Genomic DNA, 12,044 nt, shown 5'->3' with positions numbered 1-12,044 from the left:
TGGCTGTATCATCTAAACCTCCTCAATCAATGCCATCAACTGGGACACAAGTGTTCAACTACTGGAGCCCAAGTAATCATACTTCATGATATCCCTTAGTAAAAATCTCATTAAATACTCTGTGCTTTTATCCTTCTATTCAGTAAAGACGTGACATTTTCCCCACTGACTTCTAGAGCCTATATTAATTAAATGATCTATAAATTCTAGAGTAGACCAGCTTTCCAAAGTGCCTCATGTACCTTCCACTCCCACTTAGTTCCTCTTCCACATTTATCTGATGCCAGCTTACTCACTTCAAAGCAGGCTCCCATACTTTCTCATTGCTCTGGCAACAGCAGACAAAGCAATTTAAGGGAGTATGAGCTTATTGGAGCTCAGACTTTCGAAGTATTTCAGTCCATCATGGTGGGAAAAACTCAGCAGTAGGAGTGGTCCAACACTTCAGTGCAAGACTGCAGCGAGCTGTTAAACAAGAGCCCTCCATCTGGAAGCAGGGACAAGACACTACTGCATCACAGCCACCAAAGGCTACCCTTTCTAACGCATATCTTTCTACCAAGGTTTCACAAATTCTGAAAAACAACTTCACTGCTTGGGAACCAAGTATTCAAATACACACACCTGGTGGGATAGATCAGATTCTAACCATAGTAGCTTATGCTATCGAATTTATAATTTTGTTTATTGGTAAGTTTCTTTTACCATGCTGTGGCAGCTTCACAGAAGGACCTACACTTATCCTTTTCATTTGATGGAACAAACATGTTGATTTAGGGTAAAAAGCAATGCTGCAGTCATGCGATAACAATATAATACAACTTGATATGTAGTTTGGCACTTAAAATATTAATTAGCTGTGTAATGATGCAGTTAAGAGAATGGACAGAATTTTTGTATCAGAAATGAAGACTTTTTCTTGATATCTGAATTTGAAATTAATTGCCAAGTTTAATAGTTTAAAAAGTCAAATTTCATAGTTTAAAAACATCAGTATAGGATTTTTAAAAATTAGCATTCTAATACTAGAAAGTAAAATGCTATATATTGTTTAATTGATTACTTATTAATTATAGAAATACTGATTATTAAAATTCTATCATAAGATCACTAATCCTAGAAGACAATTATTGTCTAAAACATATGAGATTTTAAGAATTGAATGACATGGTATATGTATGTGTTCTCCACTTCTATATTACAGGATGCTTTGTATTAACACGTTCTATATAGAGAAGCTTTCATATGGGAGAGAGAAATGAATTTGCTATTGGATCTTCTGACTTCTGCTTCCCTGTAGTTAATTTTCACCTAACAGTATGTGGTAAAAATCAAATGCAGTTTTTAGTCATTTTTGGCTGACATCGTTGTTTAAAAGAAGGCTACCCGCTGAATTGGGAATGAAAAAAGTATTGATTGAATGTAGCAAAATCGATTGGACCTTTTAATGTTTTACATCTGTTTGTTTCCTACTAAGTTTCAAATGGGTTGACTGATTTTGATCAAATTTCCTTCACTTCAACTTTAAGCATCAAGATAAAGTCAGTTACAGGAGAACACTTTTCAATATGAAAGATTTGTATTCAAGAAACTCTTAATCTTTATAGTAGATGAGAACATTATTGAGCAAAATTATAAAATGGACTTAATATGTGTGTCTCCAGTGACAGCATGTTTTCTCTTCTCAATCTCCCCTCTGTATGGTGTCTGTCTCCTTGAGTCATGTGATCATATACATTTGTAGTCAGAAATTGAAGGTCTATATTGCTGTCACCTTCAAAAGTGTAAGCAACAATGATAAGCTAACGATACATTTACAGAGCGAGACAAGTTTCCTGCTACCCCATGAAGCACCCCAGACCTTTTGTTTTTGTGTGGGCCATGGTATTGCCTTACTCAGGGAACCATGGGAAATGTGTCTAATATAACACCTACTTTTCCATCCCAAAATGAAAGAAAACATCTACCTACCTTGTTAATTTCAAAATTATGTAAAGAATTCTCAATTGCAGAGTAGACTGTCTGACATACACTTTTGCATGATTGTTGGTACATATTGATGTCACCGGTTCCCAACAGATGGTGTCTCCCATATCTCTTAAAACAGAAAGCAAGTCTCCATACTCTAATTTTGCTTAATTCCTTTAAAATTTCACTTATTATAACTACTACTACTACTACTACTACTACTACTACTACTACTACTACTTTTTTATTATTTTGTGAGGATATATCAGAAGAACCAACAGATATGGAGAAATTTTTAGCAGCTATACTTCAGATAAAGGGAAAATTAAACACAAAAACCTACTTCCCAATCAATATATGGAATAGTAAACTGCAAAATTCTTAAAATAATAAATATAAATGGCTAATAAATATTATCTAAGGCATCTAACACTTGTAGCCATGAGGGAAATGCAAACAAAAACTACTTTAGGATTCAATGTGAACTCAGTCACAATCGCTAACATCAAGAAAGGAAATGACAATAAATGCTTGTAAGGAGGTAAAGGGAGAAGTCTTACTCGTTGTTGGTAGACTGTAAACTGGTGCAGTTACTTCAGAAAGGAGTGAGACATTTTCTCAAAAACTAAAACTGAATTACCATACGACCTAGCTCTACCACTCTTGCACATACACCCAGAAGACTCCGTATCATACCTCAGAGACATTTGTACATGTATGTTTATTTCTATGCTTCACACTAAAAGAAATAGAATCAGCCTGATCAACTTTCAACAGATGAATTAATAATAAACACATGGCTATGTACAATAAAACTTTATTCAGTCATAAAGGAAAATGAAATCATGAAACATGCAGGAAAATAGATGAAACTCGAAAATATTTTATTAAATGGGGTAAACCAGGCTTGGAAAGATGAACAGCACACTTTCTCTCTCATATGCAGATCCTAGTTTGTAATTTTACTATGGTCGTTATTATGTGGAATTGAGTGTGATAAAGCACAGGAAATTAAAAAGGGGTCCATGAGAGGTGAAAGAGGCCTTACAGGGTGGGGTGTCAGAAGAGTAATGGAAAAGGCTGTCACATGAGGGTAGAGATGGGATACTGGAGGAGGGAAGGTACCAGCGGAGAGGAGAAGCAAGGTGATGGAGAGGAGCAAGTGTCAGGGAAGGGTCAAGCCAAACCAAGTACATATGAAACTGTCATAAGGTAACCTGTTACTTTGGGTGCCACTTAAACACTAAAACTGAATAAAATGAAAACCATGAAATCGTTAATTCTTAGCAGGAAATAATATTACAAAACGTCGAATGCAAAGTTATTTATACCATCTTTTCTTTTTAAATTGAAAATAGATTATTTTTCATAAAAAAATTCGCATTATGGTTTTCCTCCCGCACTCCTCCTGAATCCTCCCTTCCCTACTACCCTCCCCCAAACCCACAACCCACAACCGTCCTCTCTCTCTCTGAGTGGACAAACATAAAACATAAAAATAATAAAGTTGAAAAATCAAAAACAAAAATCCATACCTGAATAGGTTAAAACAAACGGAGAAAACAACAACAGCAAAAAGGCGAAACAAGAACAACAAAATAGCTAATGTGGGAAACAAAACAAAGCAAAACAAAACAAGAAACACATACAGACAGATAGACACACACACTGGCAAACACGAAGTCCTATGAAAAGTGCAAAATAAGAAGCCATAGTATATAAGCAAAAGACATGAAATGTAAGAAAATACATGCCCAGTTACAGCATTATGAGAAAAAAATCTCCAAAAATACTACTGAGTTTGTTTTGTTTAGCCAATCTACTTCTGGACATGGGAGTTGGCCTTAAGAGTGGTTTACGTATCGAAGTGGAGGAAAGGATGCTTTTTTCTTTTTGTTTTGTTTTGGATTGTTTGTTTTTGCAAGTGGGAAGATAGTTCTGGATTAGGGAATGGGGCTTGTGTCCACTTCTCTCAGCACTGGGACCCCATCTGACCCAGATGTGTGCAGGCCCCTTGCTACCACAGTCTCTATGAGTTCATATGTTCATCAGTCTTGCTGTCATTAGAAGTCTGACTTCCTAGGTTTTTCCCTATTCCTTCTGGTTATTACAATCTTTCTGCCTCCTATTTCACGAGGTTCTCTGATCTACAAGGGGAGGAAATTGATGGAGACATCACATTTAGGACAGAGTATTTCAAGAACTCTCAACTGCATAACGCTCAGCTGTGGGTCTCTGTATTTATTCCCATTTACTGAAGGTGGATGGGTAAGATATTGATGTGTGTGAGTGTAGCAGAATGTCGTTGAACTCATTTTGTTCATCCTTATCTTTGGAGAAGAAATAGGTCTCTGGCCTATAAAGTCTTGAGATATTGGCCCTTGAACTATGTTGGGGCTGGGTTCCATCTCCTGGATTGAGCTTTGGATCCAATTATATATTGCCTGATTATTTCACGTATTTTATATCATTATTGCACCAACACATCTTGCATGCAGGCCACCATAGTAGATTGAACTGCTTGTAATTGGGTTGGTGCTTACCTTTGATAGCATGCAGTGAATCTACCAGTACCCTGAACACTTATCAGTAGAGGTGAAGGATCTAGTTATGCACCAAAGTGACCTTTCTCCATGTTCAATGAGCTATGTGGGTGTTGTCTTCAGCAAAAGGACCTTACAGTCTGTGGAAATCAGTCAATACCCTAGTCAATATTGTGGGTGGTTTAGGGTTTCCCATTTGGCCAATATTTATAATTCGATTTCCCCTTCCTAGTGGTATCTAATCTTCCTCCCAGTCCTTTATTCTATACTTAACCTCTGTGGTTATGTAGACTGTAGCCTGCTTATGGAAGACTTAGCGCTTAAGACACACATATAAATGAACACATACCACATTTGGATTTTTAAGTCTGGGCTATGTCGCCCTGAATGACTTTTTTTCTAGCAAATGTGAAATTTATGATTTCATTTTTCATAATGGTTGAATAATATTCCACTATGTAAATGTACCACATTTATTTTTTATCTGCTTATCCACTGACAGACATCTAGTTTGTTTTTAATTTCGGGGTATTATGAATAGACCATCTACGAATACGGTTGAATAAGTGTCTCTGTAGTAGAATGTAGTGTTCTTTGAGTATATGCCTAAGAGTGGTAGAGCTAAGTCCTGAGGTAGATCTATTCCTAAATTCCTAAAGAAACACGAAATGGATTTTTACCGTGTTCTGCAGATTTGTACTTCCACCGACAATGGATGAGTGTTCCCCTTACCCTAAAGAATCTCCAGCATGAGCCGCTGTTCATTTTATTGATCTTGGCCATTCTGACTGGTATAAGACAAAAATCTCAAAGTGCTTTTGATTTGCATTTCCCTGATGGCTAAAGATGTTGAGTATTTCTTTAAGTGTTTCTCAGTCATTTGTGTTTTCCCTATTGAGAATACTCTGCTCAGATCTGTGCCCCACTGGGCTATTTGTTTTCTTGACATCTAGCCCTCTATGGGATGTCTAGTTGGTAAAAATCTTTTCCCGTTTGATAGGGTGCCACTTTGTCTGAATGATTTGTCCTTTGCCTCACAGAAGCTTTTCAGGTCTATGAGGTTCCATTAATTGTTGATCTTACTGCCCTTGCTATGGGTGTTCTGTTTAGAAAGAAGTCTTTTTCTGGGCCAATTTGTTCAAGACTATTTTTCCTGTATTAATGCTACTAATCCATGAACATGAGAGATCTTTCCATTTTCCTATGTCTTCCTCGATTTCTTCCTTCGGTGTCTTAAGGTTTTTATTACACAAATCTTTTACTTGCTTGGTTAGAGTTACCCCATGATATTTTGATATTTTTTCTAGGACAGTGTGAAAAAATTGTTTCCCTGATTTCTTTCTCAGTCCACTTATCATTTGTATAGGGGAAGTCTAACAATTTTTTGTGTGTTAATGTTATGTATTACTTTGCTGAAAGTATTCGACTGCTATATGAGTTACCTGGTGAAAGTTTTAAGGTCACCTAAGCATACAATCATATCATATGCAAATAAAGATACTCTGACTTTTTCCCGTCCTATTTATATCTCCCTCAGTTTTTTTATTGCTCTCTCTGACTTCAAGTACCATATTGAATTGTTATGGAAAAAAACAGACAAACCAAGTCATGTTCCTGATTTTAGCAGGAATACTTAGTGTCTCTTTGCATTCAGGTTGATGCTGCTGTGGGCTTGATGTTAATTGCCTTTTTTATGTTGAAGCATGCCCCTTGTATATAGGGCTTTTATTATGAAGGAATGTTGCAGTTTGTCAAAGACCCTTTTGCATCTAAGAAGGTGATCATCTGGATTTTGTCTTATAGCTTCTTTATAATGTGGATTACGTTTATTAATTTTTGTATGTTGAATCATCCCTGATTCTCTGGGATGAAGCCTACTTGATCACGGCAAATGGTCTTTTTGATGTGTTCTTAGTTTCGGTATGCAAGTATTTTATTGAGAAATTTTGCATCTATGCTCTTAGAGTAATTGGTCTGTAATTTTTTCTTGGCTCTTTTTATGTGGTATAAATATCAGGAAAATTGTTGTCTTGTAGAAAGAATTTGGCAGTGTTCCCTCTGTTTCTATTTTGTGGACTAATTTGAGGAGTATTGTCATTAATTCTTTGAAAGTCTGGTAGAATTCTTCGCTAAAACCATCTAGTCCTGGGCTGGTTTTGGTTAGATTTGATTTAACAATATATATATATATATATATATATATATATATATATATATATTTACACACCTGTGTGTATACATATATATGTATATATGTATGTATAAACACATATCTATTATATATGTTTATACATAATATATCCATTTCTATTATATTTTTATAATTTGGTGGATTGCTGGTTTTAAAGTATGTCTGTATGATTCTCTGGATTTTTTCAGTGTCTGTTGTTATATTCTCTGTCTCTAATTGGATTAATTTGGATGTTGTCCTTCTGCCTTTAGTTCATCTGAAAAGGGGTTTGTCAGTCTTACTTATTTTCTCAAAGACCCAACTCTTTGCTTCATTGATTCTTTGTATTGTTTGTTCTTTGTTTTTATTTCATTGGTTTTAAGAGCCTTGAGTTTTATTATTTCCACCATCTATTTCTTGTCAGTGTTATTTTTTCTTTTTGTTCTAGAGCTTTCAAGTTTGCTGTTAAGTAACTCATATAGAAGCTCTCCATTTTTAATGTAGATACATAGTGCTATGAACTTTCCTTTTAGAGCTGCCTTTATTGTGTCCCATGGTTTTTCACTTTCATTCAATTCTGAAAGTTAAAATTTCTTGCTTAATTTCTGTCTTAACCCTTTCTTCATTGAGTAATGTGTTATTCAATTTCTAAGAGTTATAAACTTAATGTTGTCTCTGTTTTTGATATCCAGCTTCAATTCTTGGTGTTCAGATAGAGTGCAGGGTGCCCTTTCAATTTTCTTGTGTCTGCTGAGACTTGCCTTGATTTCAATACAGTTTTCCCTCCTGACTCCATACTTTTGTCTCATCAGTCAACACCTGTGGCAGAATCTCCCTGCAAACCCATTTAATCTTTTCAAATCAGCAATGCCTCCTAGCTTCTGCTTTCTGGTCTTCAAATCATATGTGATATTTTAGAATATACAAGAAAATTTAAAAACTGACTAGCAAAACAGAAAAAAAACATGTCAAGGAATGAATCTAAAACAAGATTTCTTTTCTTTTATTGGATACTTTTTATTTACATTTCAATTGTTATTCCCTTTTCAGATTTCCCTGAGATAAGCCACCTTTCCCATCTCCCTCCCCTCTTCTATAAGGGTGTTCCCCTCCCTATCTAGCCCCCTTCCCCCTGAGACATTCCCCTGCACTGGGGGGTCCAGCCTTAGCAGGACCAAGGGCTTCTCTTTCCATTGGTGCCCAACAAGACCTTCCTCTGCTACATAGGCAGCTGGAGCCATGGGTCAGTCCATGTGCACCCTTTGGGTGGTGGTTTAGTCACTGGGAGCTCTGGTTGGTTGGCATTGTTGTTCTTATGGGACTGCAAACCCCTCCAGCTCCTTCAATCCTTTCTCTAACTCCTCTAATGGGGATCCCGTTCTCAGTTCAATGGTTTGCTGCTAGCATTCACCTCTGTATTTGACAAAATCTGACTGAGCCTCTCAGGAAACAACTATATCAGGCTCCTCTCAGCATGCATTTCTGAGCTTCATCAATATTATCTAGTTTTGGTGGATATATATATATATATATATATATGTATATATACATATATATATATATATATATATATATATATATATATATATATATATATATATCTCATTACATGTGGGGCAGACTCTGAATGACTGTTCCTTCATTCTCTGCTCCAAACTTTGCCGTCACATACCCTCCTATGAATATATTTGTTCCCCATTTTAAGAAGGAGTGAAGTATCCACACTTTGGTCGTCCTTCCTTTTGTGCTTCCTGTGGTCTGTGGATTGTATTTTGGGTAATTCGAGCTTTTGGGTTAATATCCACTTATCAGTGAGGGCATACCATGTGTGTTTTTCTGTGGTTGGGTTACCTCACTCAGGATGATATTTTCTAGTTCAGTCCATTTGCCTATGAATTTCATGAAGTCATTGTTTTTGATAGCTGAGTAATATTCCATTGTGTAGATGTACCACATTTTCTGTATCCATTCCTCTGTTGAAGGGCATCTGGGCTCTTTCCAGCTTCTTGCTATTATAAATAAGGGTGCAATGAACATAGTGGAGCATGTGTCTTTGTTGTATGTTGGAGCATCTTTTGGGTATATGCCCAGGAGAGGTATAGCTGGGTCCTCAGGTATTTCAATGTCCAATTTTCTGAGGAACCTCCAGACTGATTTCCAGAGTGGTTGTATCAGCTTGCAATCCCACCAACAATGGAGGAGTGTTCCTCTTTCTCCACATCCTCGCCAGCATCTGCTGTCTCCTGAGTTTTTGATCTTTGCTATTCTGACTGGTGTGAGGTGGAATGTCGGGGTTGTTTTGATTTGCATTTTCCTGATGACCAAGGATGTCAAGCATTTCTTTAGGTGCTTCTCAGCCATTTGATATTCTTCAGTTGAGAATTCTTTGTTTAGCTTTGTACCCCATTTTTAATAGGGTTATTTGGCTCTTTGGAGTCTAATTTCTTGAGTTCTTTGTATATTTTGGATATTACCCCTCTATCAGATGTAGGATTGGTGAAGATCTTTTCCCAATCTGTTGGTTGCCATAAAACAAGATTTCTTAAAAGAAGGCACACAAATGATCATCTAGTGCATCAGCAATGTTCAACATCAAGGAAATATTAGCCAAAAATCACAACGAAATAGTACCACACACCATTAAAAATGATTGTTATGAAAACACGGAGTATAGCAACTATTGGTGAAGGAATGGAAAAAGAACGTTTGTGCACAATGGGTGGAAATATGAATTAGGATTGCCATTAGAGAAAACAGTATGCAGTTTTCTTAACAATATTTAAGAACGGGCGGCCGAAGAGAAGGCTCAGTGGTTCAGAGTTCTCTTCCATGGGGCTTCAGAGTTGTTCCCTCTACTCGCAGTTAGCAGCTCACAGTCATTTGCTCCTCCATCTTCTGGGAACCCAGTACCTCCGGCCTCTGTAGATACCAGATCTCACATGCACATTGCCTAACGTCAGACACCCATATAATTGAAAAATAATAACAATCAAACTAAAACTGAAGGTCCCCAACACAAACAAATGATAAATACTTATCGAAAGGAAAACAATGATTACCCCAATTTCATATTAAAGCTTTAATCAGTCTCACACATACAGGTGTTTTGTGTCCTGTAGTGTGAAATTCTGCAGAAGTGGGTGGAGACTCAAATCTAAGGTCTTCTTCTATACGCCTTTATTGCTCCAATCAGTTAGATGGAAGGTGACTTTATAACTGCATAAAGGTGTGTTTCACAATATATAATAATGTTTTGATCTCTTCTATTCTTATTTTATTCTTTAAACTGTTGATACTTTTCTCTTCTTATGTTTCATAAGAAATAAATCTAAAATATTTGTCTCTTTTAGTTCTTATGGTTAAGTATGGAGGGAAAACTTGGTAGTTTTCTAGACTTGTCTAGATTTTCAGTTTGTCTAGATTTCCTATGATGTGATGTGAGATGATATAGACAAATATTCTTAATAAGCAATTGCTCATGAACTACTTAAGAAACAAACTTTTTTCATTTTAACATTCTAAAAGTTATGCAAATGATTTTATATTTTCACGCAAAGGTTTACTGTTATATTGCAACACTATTAATGCACTTGTAATTTATTTTTAAAATTTTTTATATTTCCTATAAATTACTATATTTTTTCAGAGAATTAACATTTAATTAGTTAGCGGGATCACTAACTAGTTAGGATTTTAAGATAAAAATTAATTCAGTGAATTTTTTCTTTGAAGATATTTTATACATCTTGCCAGAACTAGGTAGGTTACTCAACTGATTCAACTCTTTTCCTTATCTTGAACTATCTATTGTACTTTTCTTAATACATGTCCAACCTATTTTTCATTAAATTTAACTCTAAAGATTTTCTCTTCTTTAAGCTGTCTCATGAGGAATCAAAAAGCTAATGGCTGGTTCCCATTTAGGAATGACACCACTGTGTGAAATAAATCTCATGAGGCAGAATTCCTAGAAGGCAGGGACCACTGCCTTTTTATGAATCAGGGTTCTCTGGGGGACAGGGTCTCTGCTCCTTGAGCAGAGCTCTCCGACAAGGTGGATATTTGAGCAGCTGTATGAGACACTTGAGGCACAGCTCTTTGAATTGGAGTGGAAAAAATTCTCAGAAATTTAGTGACTGCTCCCTCTAAAGGGTAAGAAAATCCTGAGAAGGGTGTGATGTCTTACAGTTGCTTCTTTGTGATGCTTTAACAATTTTCAAATCCATCACCAACAACCTAGTATTGTACCAGTAGAATTGTTTCCTTGTCTGTTGCCTGGATTGAACACCAAGAACACAAGCATCTTGGGGAAGAAAAGTGTTTATTTGTCTTATTGGAACCTATTTATCTCAGTCCAGCATGGGGGCAAGTCAGTACAGGGACTCTAGGCAGGAACCTGGAGGCAGGAACTGAAACAGGGTCGGTGGAGGAATTCTGTTTACTGACTTGCTCCACATGGCCAACCCAGTGATCTTTCTTATACCTCCTAGGAACACCTGCCAATGTTTAGCATCACCTTGAGTTGACTGGCCCCTCCCATATCAATCATTAATGGATATTTTTAAAAAGTGCCTCACAGACTTTCTGAAGGTTTGCCTCATAGAGCCCTTTCTTTCTTTTTTCCCCCCACAAACTCTGCTCCACATCCCAGACTCTCCTTCACAGAGCCCCTTCCCCCCATTCCCTCTCCCCTTCTCCTCTGAGAGTGTGGAATCCCTCTGGGTATCCCCCACCACCATCCCGGCACATCAAGTCTCTGCCATCCTCTCCTATTGAAGCCAGACAGGGCAGCCATGGAAATTGAGCTGCCTGTCTGCTACATAGGTGTCTGGGGGGCCTCGTTCCAGCCTGTGTTTGTTCTTTGATTGGTGGCTCAGATTCCGAAAAGTCCCAGGGAACCAGGTTTGTTGCCTCTGCTGTTTTACCTGTTGTTCCCATCTCCTTATGGGCTTTCAATCCATTCTCAAATTCTTCCAAAAGTGTGCCCGCCCTTTTTCTAATGTTTGGCTGTGGCTATCTGCTTCTGTTTCCATCCACTGCTGGTTATAATTACTCAGGTGATAGTTATACTAGGCGCCAACTGCAAGGATAACAGGGCATCATTTATAATGTCTGGGATTGGTGTTTGCTCATGGGATAGGTTACAAGTTGGGCCAGTTATTGGTTGGCCTTTCCTTCAGTGGTGGCTCCATCCCTGCATTTCTTTTAGACAAAACAAATTTTGGGACAAAGGTTTAGTGGATGGGTTGATGTTCCTATCCTTCCCTTGGGGGTCCTTCCTGGCTAAAAAAGGAGGGTCAAATTGACAAAACTAAGGAGCAAAAGCAGAGACTAGCATTTGTAAGATGTATTAAGCTTTCTCT

This window comes from Rattus norvegicus, chromosome 9 (genome assembly GCF_036323735.1).
Source record: "Rattus norvegicus strain BN/NHsdMcwi chromosome 9, GRCr8, whole genome shotgun sequence".
NCBI lineage: Eukaryota > Metazoa > Chordata > Mammalia > Rodentia > Muridae > Rattus > Rattus norvegicus.
The sequence above is the reverse complement of the archived record's forward strand: the minus strand, read 5'-3'. Positions refer to the sequence as shown.